Source organism: Coturnix japonica, chromosome 12, assembly GCF_001577835.2.
Source record: "Coturnix japonica isolate 7356 chromosome 12, Coturnix japonica 2.1, whole genome shotgun sequence".
Lineage (NCBI taxonomy): Eukaryota > Metazoa > Chordata > Aves > Galliformes > Phasianidae > Coturnix > Coturnix japonica.
In genome coordinates this window covers 15,226,243-15,239,811 of record NC_029527.1, presented here as the reverse complement: position 1 = coordinate 15,239,811, position 13,569 = coordinate 15,226,243, and the positions used below count along the sequence as shown (strand labels likewise).

At 45.4% G+C, this 13,569-nt stretch overlaps 1 protein-coding gene across 4 annotated transcripts in view; it reads right to left on the bottom strand.

Moving 5' to 3' along the window:
• The window catches only part of CNTN4 (contactin 4), a 239,861-nt gene extending 229,862 nt beyond the window's left edge, over positions 1 to 9,999 (bottom strand). For 2 of the 4 annotated variants that reach the window (XM_032447184.1, XM_032447186.1), the window contains exon 1: positions 9,838 to 9,999. The gene's annotated coding sequence lies outside the window, so the exon portion shown is untranslated. The remainder of the gene's footprint in view (positions 1 to 9,837) is intronic. The other 2 variants (XM_015875246.2, XM_015875243.2) reach the window with 1 other exon arrangement.
• Between the last annotated feature and the right edge of the window lie 3,570 nt (positions 10,000 to 13,569).

Sequence of the window (13,569 nt, the reverse complement as noted above, 5' to 3'; positions counted from 1 at the left end):
CACCACTATGAGTTAGGTGGCACAAGCCATCTCAATGGAGCCACCAAAGCACAGTGTGACATAAGAGTCCAAGGAGAGGAGAGAAGAATAAGCAGAAGGAAGATTTTTTTCCTGGCCTTTTGAAGCTTTCTTGCTCTGCCACATTCTGTATCCCCTTCTCCCTTCCTCTCCCAAAGCAGAGATGGCAGAGCCCACAGCTGCCTGGATTTCTCAACCTCCCTCCAAGAAGAGAGAAGCAAATCAAACCTCATTAAAGAAACAGCAATACCAACACTGCTCTGCTGTCCATTCATGCTAGCTGTTGCAAAGTGGACTCCTTCCTTTGCATGGGACCTGTGATGTATCACTTCATCTAACATAAGAACTCTATTCATATAACTCAAATTGGCCAACAGTGCGCCATTCGGCTCCACTGCACTCATTTACACAGGACTGAATAAATCGGGAGAAGGTATTCCTGAGCTATTACCAGCATGCTCAGACACATGCTGTTAGGTTTCCTGTTAGGTTTCTAACTTCAGTGGTCCAGAAGACTGAAGCAGAAAAGCAGATGAGGAATTGCAAACATGCACTGCAGTTGGATTTCATACTTACTGGCTGGAAAAATACTGACTGCTCTTTGGAGGAAAGGAACTGGAGTGAAACCGGCTCTTAACAAACACCACCACCACAAATGCAAACCAAATACAAAACAAACTAACAAAATAGCCAAGACATGCCAAGAAAAGGAGACTATATTAGTCACAATGTTTTCCACAGAAGAGCATCCCCAGCTCATGCATAAACCTGTTGGGGGACAAGTTACACCATCTCTGGGGGTTCCCCCTCCCAATCCCCTTCTGCATCTACATCTGAACTGCTGCAAACCTCCCACATGAGCCCTGGATAACTGGCCAATCTGCCACACAGCTCAGAGTCTTCCTGAACAGTGCCTGACCTGGCCAAAGCTGGGACACGGCCACCCTGTTCTGCACATGTTCTGAAAGCCTCTTGATGAAACTCAGCTGCAGTTTCAAACCACTCTGCACTGTGCTCCTAAAGCTCTAATATGTGCCTGTTGCTGAGGATCAAGAGAAAGATTTATGGTTTTAAGCAGCCTGTATGGGAATCAGAGTCAGACAAACTTCACCTGCAGCAAACCAGGCTCAGAGGACTCTGCATTTGAAAATGATCAATAGTATCTATCTCCTTGCAATGCACATACTCTACCAGCTGGCAAAAATGCTCAGCAACGATAGGGGGACTGTATGACTGGCAAATGGTTCACATAGGCTGAAGTTTTCTCTTTTCCTATCATATGCCTACTACAAAACAAACTTTTGTTAAAACACTTGTATCATGCCATTATAACACCTTCCAATTTTTGTGTGTTTTTCTTCCTTTTAAAACCTTTCATAGCAAAATATCTTCAAAACTGGCTAACAGCAGGTCCCAGCCCACTGCTAGGAGGGCAATGCTTCCAAATATCCATCCCAGGATATTTATGCAACACTTGTTGCAAAAAATCCTCAGTCGTTCAGACCATTCTGCTCCCAGCTCCCCTTTAGCTGAGCAAGCAAACCAGGAACCCATTAATTTGCTGCATGAGTTATGGCTCCCTGCAGCACCTTTTGTTCACTGTCAAGGTTGTGCAACAATGACGAATGCAGCTACATCCAGTCCAAAACTCCAGAATTTGATATACTAAATCATTCTAGATATTAAACATCTCAGCGATAAGCCTGGCAAATGAATTCCTCTGGAGCCTACACTTCTGCTGTACACGAGGCAGGACAGTGCCCCGATCCCATCCTACACTGACTCACATTGCATGGGTTGGTAGCACTGTGCTCCCAGGAAACAAACCAGAATCCCCCCACTACCAGCGGCCACTAAATGACATTGCAAATCTGCATACATAACAGAGGCAGCAGAAGGTGGTGTGGGGAATTAGAAGCTCACCAGTTATCTCTATTTTAATAGCAGTAGCTGTACATGCATATAAAATTTCCACTTTCCCTGGTAAATAAACAGAAAAGACTGCAGCAAAATAAACAAACAGGAGAACACAGTCAGAATGCTTAAGCAGCAAGACACAGGCAGCTTTCAGCCTCGTTGTCATCAACTTAACTATGAGTCTTTTTCATTTTAAAAAGATCTTCCTTCTGCCATAGCATGCCGAAGTCAAGAGAACTAAATACATTTCGTCTTAACTAATTTGTAATGAACATGCAACATTTCAAAGGAATCCTACACCAAAATGGATTAAGGCATGAAGACGCTGGAACAATTGCTACTTCCATTCTAATTTCTCAGAATCACCATCAGATACATCATAGTGTTTAACACTGAGAACATTTTGCAAGCCTCATAAACAACAGCGGCATTACCCATTATCACCCAAGTACAAATTAGTTTGACCTTTTCAGCTTTCTCATACTGCACTTCCTTTTTTCCACTTGACTTAAAAAAATATTGAGTCAATCTGTGTTCTGCACTCGTCATTCTCAAATGCATTTCACTGTTTTTTCCCTCCCTCTGTGATTACAAGAGCGCCATCAAACCCTGAATTCACCCGAGCAATTCCTTCACTCCCACCAGAGACATTACTGCCACTCCATAGGAAAGACCTAACCTTACGCTCAGCGCCATGGTCAATGATTTCTGCCAAGTTTAAAATCGTTCTTCATGAATCACCAGCACTTTCTAACAGCACATCTGGCTGCACTGGATCCAACATAGGAAGCTTCTTGTAGCTTTGATCTCCTTGGGTGGCAACCAAAGGAGCTGGGGGTGGGCAGAGAGCGAGCACTGCTCTCTCAGGTACAAAAATCTGACCTGTCTGCCAGGGTGAAAGAGGACCTACCGCAAGGAAGGATGGATAACAGCAGGTATGAAAACACTGGGGAAAAAGGAGGGTCAAACAGAGGCAGAATGGGTTTGTGGGTTAAAAAAGAATCAAGACACTGACAGTGGAAATGTGTCAAGGAGAAAAATGATGTGCTTTTGTACAGAGTCTGAAGAATTAGGAATCCTGATAAAAATTATACTGGGGAAACTGTATGATGAGGATCATAAGCACAGGCTTCAATATGCACCTGAATGCTTGCAAGCTGCCTCTGGCTCTTTACCAGGGAGCTGTGGAAGCAGAGCAATGATGCTGTGCCTCCAACTGTGTCCTGGTCCCTTCATGTGTGTGACGCTTCCTCCTGTGCTGAGCAGGGAGAGGCAGGGATGCTCTGAGACAAGGAAGGCTGAGGGCTGAGTGCTGCCACCCTGTGGGACCGCTGCCTCCCATGTCTGTGCATGCTCAGAGCACACCTGCGTGCAGGAAGGCACAGGGGAGATGGGGTGAGAAAAGCCCTAAACAAGTTGTTTTCAGAGAAGTGAAACAGAGAAATACATTGGAGTATTTACTCTGAACAAAAAATATTCATGTCTTGGAAAAAAAAAAAACTTACTGAAATGTGTCCAGAATAACAACAAATATTGGAATTCAAAATAAATCGCACGGAGAAACTGCCAATCTGATGAATTTACACAGTCCATTTGTACTCGTGCATATCAAGGCCTGAACTGAAACCCAATTTTTGTACATGGCTAAGGGCTGATTATGTCTGGAATGACTCTTCAGCTGTACTTCATATTCATTCATTTCTACTTTGAGCTATACGTGCATAACAGAGGGCATAATATACCTCCCTAATTGAACAATACAGATCAATTAAATATAAAAAGTCATTTCTGGACTGAAACCCTCTTAGGCAAATGTTCTGCTCTTACGCTACACAACTTTCTTTAGAGCTTGGAGTTGAGTGCTGTTTAGAAGCTTTCTTTGAAAGACTGCGAGACAAAGACCAAGATTCACTCACGATAAGAGGATTCAGAGCTTTTGCTTCCATTTCACAAGCACAGAGTAGCAGTGATAATATATATATATTATTTGATGAAAGTTCCTCAGTGTTGTGCAACAGGAGGCGAAGAGCCCTCATCTGCTTAGCACTGAACATATCTTTCAACCACAACTCATGGGTCACGCCATTAACACAAAGTACAGTGCTATTCAAGCAATATGGAAAAGTAATCACAGCAAGTGAACTTATGCACAGACTGTAGCCCATCAGATACAGGTTCCTCACATATATGCTGTATAAAACCCAGTGGTCCCACCCAAGATCCAAGGGCAGAAGATCTACTACATTAGCAAGTAAGTTACACTTCCTGATGGTGTCAGAAACCAGGTGGTATAGAAGTCCCCAACAGCAGCTCAGCCCTAAGACAGCCACAGAGGATATTTATTTCACCACTGACCCACCAGTACAAGTTTTTCCCTAAAACACACCATCGTACTTGAAAAGATTATTGATTTAAACCTAGTGCAGCTAAATTAACAGAACCCAGCTCAGATATGAGCCTAATAATAACCACCCAAGAAAGGAAAGCCTTCCTGTCAACCTTGGAGTTTATGGGCTTTCTGCAACTCCAAAGCCCAGTCATTAGCTCACATTTACAGAGATTATGCTCAAGGTTTTATATCTATAACTGAAAAGAAGTACAAATACAAGATCAGAACCATTAACAGAGAGTCAGGAACAGGCAAAGCAGCATTTACTGAATATCCTCAGTAATTCTGGTTTTCACAGAGGGCTAGTTGGCTTTTTAAACTCCTATTATTGGAAGCATAGAGATGGAAATGTGTTTAATTGTTTGAACATGATGTCGTTCATAAGTCTTCCCAAATAATACCCTGTTATCTGCCTAAGAGCTTAATAAACCACACACTTACCTTTCTGTTAAAAAAAAAACCTACTGATAGGTTATTGTTATTCAGTCCATGAAGATTAAATTATCATTAATACTAAAGGTTTTTCCATTATAAACCCTAAGTACGGTATTTGTTCCTTTTCTTAGTCTTCTAATTGATTAAGATGACCTGCTAAACCTTATGTAGATTGGGTTTAAATACCACACATCTTCATTGGCCAGACATTTATGTAAATATATTATAAACACCGATTTTGTGTGAGGACTACAAAGACCTTATGCTGATAAGAGCTTAGAGAAGAGTCTGAAAGAGCTCAGGACTCACTTGTCTCCTGACCAGCTATCAAATGCCAACTGCTGATGGGATCTCTATCAGTAGGAGCATCTTCTAACCAAAATCTCACAAGTCTCTTACATGACATGCTACAGCATCAACTCTCAGCAGCTCAGGCAATGACTATCTGTGGGGTGCAGTCCCTTGCTGCCCCCAGCCCCCTGCTCACCTCAGAGTTATAGTTCAGGAGTCCCATAAGTTACAGGCAGTGACCAGGTTGGAAATGATTCCACTCCTGCAAGTGCAAGAAGGTACAGAGGCACTGACTTTGGGCTATGCTACAGGTGAGTAAGGAGATAAAAGTGTGGAGATGACACATCTCAGCGCACAGGCCTCCCACATTAGAAAAAGAAAAAAGCCAACCGTAACAGTTGGTCTTTGAACTACATCTTGATCACAAGAATGAGAAAGGTGATGGTTGATAACAAACCCAGTGAGTCTCACTGAAGGCTGACTCAAAGCCTCTGGAAAAACAAAAGATGGCAAAGTATTGGTACTTAGCAAGATCTATCTGTGGTTCTGCCTATGTGTCAATGCTCACCAAACTCCCATTGTACCACTGTAGTAGCCCTGAAGGACATTTGAGTCGTTTCACCTGGAGGCTTTTCCCCCAGATCATTCCTCAGGGACCTTAAATTTTCAGGAGACCCATTGGGAAAAAACTGTTGACATTAGAGTATGGCTAGATCCTAACAGGCAGAATGTCTCGTTTTCTTTCAAACTTCAGTATAATGTATCTTAGGAGAGCTTTGTACTGGAAACATCAAAACATTTATTCATTAACAAAGATGTTTGGCTATATCTGAGACATCTTCAGCCAGCTTTCATGTAACAGAGCATCAGCTGCTGATCAACTGGGAGCTTATGGAAGGATTAGCAAAAGAAATAAATGTTGTAGAACCACAACATTTAACCGTTTAACACAACCTTATAAAAATCCCTATAAAGGCCATTTTAAAAAATACAATTGTTCTAGAGTATTTTCTTGAGACCCCACCACCTTTTTAAGTGATGTGATAAGCATGTAGCTTACCTTACTGAAGACCATGTGCTGCTGCACCTATGATGTAATTAGGTAGCAGAGCAAACAACCTAATTTACATTGCACAGTCAAGACCTGCTCCTTATTCTTCAGCATGAATATAAACCATGAATATAGATTACAGAAAATCCACTAGATTGTTTTTAAAATGCTTTGACCTTCTTGTTCCTGAAGGTCTGATTTCCAGTGATTTAATGCAGCAATTCAAAAAAAAGAAGAATCTTTCTTTTCTTAGTGTCATACTGAAACAGTTTTTTATCCTGCAGATTAAGATAAAAAGTGACTGCTTCTATCTAGGGAAAAGCAAAGAATGAAGTTATTTCCTAAGTAAAGCAAATACAGTACTGGAAACACTGTTTGGTGCAGAAAATACCACTCTGAGTTCCTAATGAAACATGAACCTTGTTTAGCTGAGGCTGTAAGCAGATTTGACACCAGCGTTTTTGTTTTAACATCACCATTTTTGGTGGATGATGGCAGGGGACAGGGAATACTTGCGTATTTTCGGGAAACACGAGATTGGGTGGATGTCATCATGATACGTGTGCTTTGCTAATAATAAAAAGAATGAATCACTACTGTCATGATATCCACACTTATATTTGAGTAACCACTGCAGCAGATAACAGTTAAGATGTGTGCAAGCTTAAATCCTGGCAGGATGCCTGGATGAGAGCTCCGGAGCTGACATTTGTGGATCTGTGTGATTCATGTAACTTCGCTGTGTTTGTGATTACCTTCCTGTCAGGGTCTGCGCATCACTCATACAGCAAGCGGCAGCCTCACAGTTCCTGCAATGGAAGGAAAACTCCCAACTGTTGCACCAAACCCTGCTCACCACCAGCCCCAGACACTGTCTAATGGCAGGATTGGACAACAGGCAGAGGGGAAACAGCATTTATAGGGACACTAGGGTCATTTTAGGTCACAGATGGAGGTGTGGGAAGAAAACCCAGACTTCCTCTGATCTAGTCTTGCTAAAAATAGGAAAATAGAGCTGTGGTGATTTGTGAACTTAGAAACATAGAAGAGTAGCACTGAGGAACTGCTTCTCCTCTTGTACCCCAGTGGTGCCAGGGCTGGGCCTGGGGCTGGGGCCTGGTTTGGGCCTGCTGCAGAGCTCTGCTATCTGCTGCTCAGAGACACCACAGTGGAATTAAGAAGGAAATGACCTGGTTGACTTGTGAGCAGCATCCCTCTGCCTTGTTTTTACCCTGATTTGTTAATAAAGCAAGCCAAATACATGGAACTGTCAGACAAAGTCAACTCCCCAAATTGAGGAAAATAAATTACTTGGTACCAGAATATCTACAAAACTGTTTATGAGTTTTGCATCTTTCACAGAAATTGTACAGAAGAATAACAACTCCAACTATTTTCATAGGTGTTCCCACAAGCTAACACATGTATTTTAAATTAATGCTATGCTATCCCCCTCTATAAAGGTATGGGATGAGGGGTTGATGGTTGGATTCTATGATCTGAGTGGTTTTTCCAATCTTAATGACTCTGTGATTCTGTGATTATCAGACATGGATGCCATCAAGAAATGTTCTAGTACAGGAGGTGCAATCTGGGAACCAAGGAGGGTTTTCCCACCAGTTGCCTGCTGCCTTGCATTGCCACTGTCTTTGCCCCTAGAACGATCTTCTAAGCTGACGGTTAAACACCGGCACTCAAGAAAACAAGTAACTGAAGGATTAACACCCAAAATACAACTATGGCCACCAACCAGCTGAGATGTCACAGAACACAGATCCACACCACTGCCAAAGCTGTCCCAGTGGTGCAGGGCTGGGGACATGCCAGCACATCCCACTGCCAAGGCACACTCATCTCACATCCATGGTGTCCTAGGGTTAGGAATCATGGGGTTCCAAGCACTGCCCATAACACATGGTAGCACTAGTCATCTGCAGTTAGTTCAGGTTGGAAAGAAACGTTTCACTCTCTTTAGTATTTACATGTTAAGGAAGAAGGGAGGCTCTTGCACAGGTAAGCTTTTCTTCTGCTGTCGCTCACATCCTAAGCATACAGTCTGTCATCACGTAAAACAGTACAAGCTTAACGCTCTGGGAATTCTAGGGGGAAAAAAAGCTCAGCTCCACAGCAGAATTTACAGACAGGAAAATACTCAGCTTGAGGAGTTTTCCTATGGTCGTCTGATTCAATGCTGCGCTGTACACACTACCTGCTTGACTCGGTGTTAGGCACCCAGGTAAGCACATGGGCAGGAGACCCCCCATTAAGTGCTATTCACAATGGCACATACCCTACAAAGGTTCTGGCACAGCTCCCTGCACAGCGTGAGCCCACTGGGTGGGAACTGATGAAGCACCTACTGACATCAAGACCCCATCAGAGGTATTCAGCTCTGCCCAGACCTGTGTGCAGCGAGGATGAGGTTACTGCACCCAGCAGAAGCCATTGTCTAAAGCAGGCTGCTTTGGGAAAATTAGCAGTGTGCACACCCCTAAATGAAGCTTTACAGCAAGTAAAAGAGGGATTAGCCATGTAAAGTAAGTCCTTTTGGTATTAGATTAAAGGCGGGAGGTGACTTTGAAGGATTATTTAGGAGCCATTTAAGCAGTTTGCAGGGACTTACAAATGCAGGGTAAAAAAATATAAGCTCTGTAGGTCCTGAAAAATAGAAAAATAAGTGCTCTGGCCAGCAGAGCAACACGAAAGACTCCTGGAGGGTGGACTCGAGTGCAGGGCCCGTGGCTCCGCTTCCCAGACATGAATGGGACGGACTGCTGGTGCGGAGCAGGGGTGGGAGCACAGGGGCTCGCACCCTGCTGGCACACTGGCACACTCCGGGCAAGGGGTAAGAAAGCATCTCAGGAGCCGCGTGGCTGCTTAACTAGTAGGATCCCACTGGTCTCTGCTCTCATATGAATGATTTACCTGCGAGGATGCACGTCCTGAAACAAGCCATGTAAACAGGAGGATGTACAAGCTAAACACAAAAACTGACTTACCCTCACAGGCAAACGTCCTCATTCCTCCCCGCACCTCAGGGTGCCTAATCAACATGCTGGTTCTTAATCCTTTGCCTATATTAATCCCGCAAGGGAAAATGAACGCACTGCTGCAAGACCTCAGACTGTTTTATCAAACCCGCCTTGCAAGAACCAGCTCCTGCTTAGTCCAAAACGTGATGGATAATTAGTATGTAAGATACAAACTATTTCCACTTGTTATGCAAGCGGCATCGTTTAATTTGTAGTTTAGAGAGCAAGTCATTCCTGTCTGGGATAAATAAAACAACACCGCATTATGTTGCTCGCGACACAGAAGCAACATCAGACCGGGGAAAGCAAAAGCAGCTAACACTCAAGCAGGGAACATCGGCTGTAACAAGCAAAAAGTTATGCATGCATTCTGCCAGCTTGCGAGGGAGCATCTCCCTGCCAGCAGAGACGCGCACACACCCACAGCCCCAGCCCCGAGCTCTCCATCTCCAACGCGTTTCCTTCGCCCCCGGCGGGTCCAGCTCTGCCCTACCCCGGCTCTTCCCCGTGCGGGGGAACCGCCGCTCTCCAGGTTCCGCTCCCCGAGCTCCGCGCTCTGCTCTCCGGTCTCCGCACCCAGCGCATACCCGCTGTTCTCTCCTTCCCCTCGCTGCACCCGGTTCCTTTATACCCCGATGGAATTTTTCACCTCCCGATGTGTTTCTCCTTCCCCCGCCTGCTTCCCGCAGCGGAGCGGCGCTTACCTGCCCGGGGCGGTGGGCATGCTGGGCTCCGCGGGCGCTGCCTGCCCGCCGTGCGCGGCAGCCCCGAGGTGCGCGGCTCCCGCAGCAGCCCGCGGCCGCAGCATTGAACGGCAGCGGCCGGGAGCCGGGCGAGCAGCGCAGACCCCTCCTCCTCCTCCCAAAGCTGCGCCGTGCGCGGGGGGCGGGCGGAGGAGCCGCGGCAGCGCGGCCGCCCTTAACCCTTCTCCCGCCCCGCAGCCCCGAACGGCGCTCGCCGCCCTCCTGCGGGGTTCAGCGGGGGGCTGGGGGACCACCCCGCTTCTTTTCGGGTTTGCTTTCAGTCAAGGTACGGCTCGTCCCGGCAAATGCGGACCCATCCGCATCCGCTGCCCAGTACAGCCCCGATCAGCGGATAGCACGGAGTCCCCAATTACAGCGCTGGGCATGTATTTGTCTCTCTTTTTTCCTTCCTCTCTGCGGTTGCCTCCAGCATTAAGCTCAGCTCTGTCATAATTTTCTCACTCATACAAAGCTGCCTCCCTCTATCTGCCTGCTTTCATCCCCATTCTGACCCTTCTTGACCAAGACGGCAGCATCTCTCGGCGCTCTCGGGAGAAGGGACGAGGCACAGAGGAGCACACACGGGTCCCATTCGTGCCCCTCCAACACACCTCACCGCCGCACTGCAAGCTGCCGTCCCGCGATGGGACCTTCCACAGGGTCCTCTCCCACGAGCTCTCTTTCCACTTGTAGCTGCCAAGCAAATAACGAGCCGCGAACCGCTTCGAGAGCCGGAGCTCAGGTTTAATACACAGAGCGATTTAAAGGCACAAAGAATAGAGAGGAAAACAAACAAACAAAACCATATGCAAACCGAAGGCGGGACCTACCTTTCCCCTGTCCTGCACTACCGAACAGGGAGAAGTGCTCTTAAATGACTATGTAAAAAGCGCCTTTCAGTGCAAAGAGAGTATTCAGCCTTAACTGTGCCTCCCCTGGGTTTTGAGGGATTAAGTGAAACCCTTATTATGTTTAATTATCTCTAGAGTTGCTCTCTGTGCTTGCTGCCTTGCTTTATGGTTTAATAAACTGCACGTCGATATAAACTGAATGACAATTAACATTAGTGCAGGTTGGATTCGCGTTTATTGCTGCTCGCAGGTTCACACTCGACGTGCCTCCGCACGGAGCTTTCATTGCCACCTATCAGCACCTCTTCATCAGCGCAGCTCCCAGCTTTAAAAAGGTGGATGGAAAACTCCCGGAGCAGCTCGGGGTGCACATGAGAACCCCTAACTGAGCCCGTGCACACCCATCTGTACCGGCACATGTAACAGAGTCCCTTGAGCCCAGCCGGTGTCACTGCCCGCAGATCATCACGGATACTGGGCTCCCACGTGGTGGTGGATGCGCATAGAGAGGTCAGGAGGGAAACTGGAGGGACTGCCTTTAATGAATCCTACTGAAGCTGTAACATCAGTTTCAACTGCGAAAGCAAAGTCTGGAGGAGCTGGGGGTATTGCACTTGAGCAGTGTATAAATGAATCCGTTGTGCTATCAGACGTTATATAAACGTTATGTATTATCTGTGTAATCTCATTCTGATTTATACAATGGTGGAGACTGCTCGGTAACCCAAAATAAATATATCTCAAGTTTAGCTCCAAGTGTTTTCAATTTGGGAGTGCCTGCGTCTCCAAGGTCACCTCATAAATCCTGGCACTGTGGCACGGTGCTGCCAATCTGCGTTGGGTGTAATAACTCTGGAGGGAAATCAACGCTGAAAATGCGGCCGAATTTTTCAAAAGGGAGCACGTGTAGAATACATCATCACTACCCATCTGAGCGTGCAACATCCTTACGAGCGCTGGAGGAAAAACATCATCCAGCCTCAACTGGGTGGCAACCAAAAGCAAACAGGATCTGAAAGGTAAAACCATGGGACCAGGGAGTGCAGACAGATGGCTTCTTTGGAATGCCTCTTGGTTGCACCGCCTTCTCTGCATGCATTGTAGCACATCACCGATGGAAGGAGCAGGCAAGTCACCTGCTTTTGTTTCTAAACGAACTCACGACTAAAGCCGAAGGTAGAGGAGTCAGAACTCAAAGACTCCCGTCTAAAAGTGAGACAAATTCTTTTTAGCAAATAGTCCAAAATACTTCATAAATCCAGCAAGAAAAGCTGCCTTGCAGGTTTTTAAGATCACTTGCAATAATAAAGCTGACACTTTGAATAAAGCCTTACAGCACGACCTTCAGAAACAAGCAGCTGCACTCATGCTTGACAACTGGGATATTCGTGCCAGAGCATTGCAGCGATATTTAGCATGGTAATACTAATTACGGAAAAACAAACTATTTTTGATTACCATGAAGGCTGTCGCACAGGCAAAGCCAAGAAGGAGGCAAAACCAGCCCTGCTCCTGATGCATTTACACCATCCTGCTCTGCTCCCTGTTGCCAAGAGGTGTGGGTGAGGCAGTGCGTGGCCCTGCAGTGCATCCACCCCATCTGTAGGGATAGAGACAGAGGGCCAGGTTGTGATTTATGGGTGATAATCTCGTGGCCTGAACTTGGCAGAGGTCCTCTGTTTAGACTCCAGTTTGTGTAAATCTTGGGAGGGGTTTGTGCACTGTTTTACTAATACAGTAAGACTTTGTTAAGCAGCTCTTTAAATGACTGCTACAAAGCAATCTCCAGGGTTTACACTGTAGTTTTGTCTGACCTTTAATTAAAATACCAAGGCTATCTTTACAAGGTGATGGCTCTTTGCAGAGTTCTTTGAAGGGGCTGTTCAAGTCTAGGGCTGCTTATCTCACAGGAATACAGACAGCACACTACAACCCACCAAGACTATTGTAGAGATTTACCTTTTCTTCTAACCATTTAACAGTCTTGCATCGTGTAAGTTTCATTATAGGATAATGCAAATATGTATATATATATATATATATATATATATATGCAGAGTTTTAAAGGAGATGAAAAAAGGGAAAAAAATAACAACTGGCTGAGAATTGTTTGCAATGTGATCTTGTAAATATTCCCACATCCACAGATAAGTGACAGCACAGACAGTGAGAAGTGGGAGAATAAATCTTTCAGACAAACTTGAAGTGATATTAGTGCTGTGGAAAGGTGGTAGATGGATGCCTTCAGAGGCTGATGTGAGCAAGGAAGAAACCTCTATGTTTTGCCATGGCCCAGCATGTGTTTCAGAAGCCACTGCTCGGAGCTGCAGGGGTGATGCTTGCACTAAACTGATTCAATCTTTGGCCACCCAGGTGAGGTGGCACCAAGGATGCCAGCAAGTGCCACATCCAATGAAGTATTTTGAAGAATGCGGCTACATAATTCTAGCAATATGGCTGAGAAGCAAACATCTGAACCTGCATAGAGTCATCAAATAGTCCTCAGATATTAGCTTTTATGACGGTTGTCCAAGGACAAAGAACAACAGTGGCTTCCCAGGATGTGAGTGTTTGTAAGAGTCATCATTTCTTTAGTTTATATCTAAATGTCCATAAGGTCTCTGGAAGACAACGGCAGTTCTGCCTACCTCAGGGTAGAACCAGAATGGACCGAACAATTATTGCAGTCTTCTGCACTCTAAAAAGCTTTGTTCAATAGCAGCTGAGTCCAGATTGTTTGTTTTCATTGGACTTTCTGTTTTCAGCCCCTCCTGAACCTCTTTAAAAATCCCCCGAGGGATACATTTCTTAACCAAATCTGGTAATAAAGGGCATTTTAATA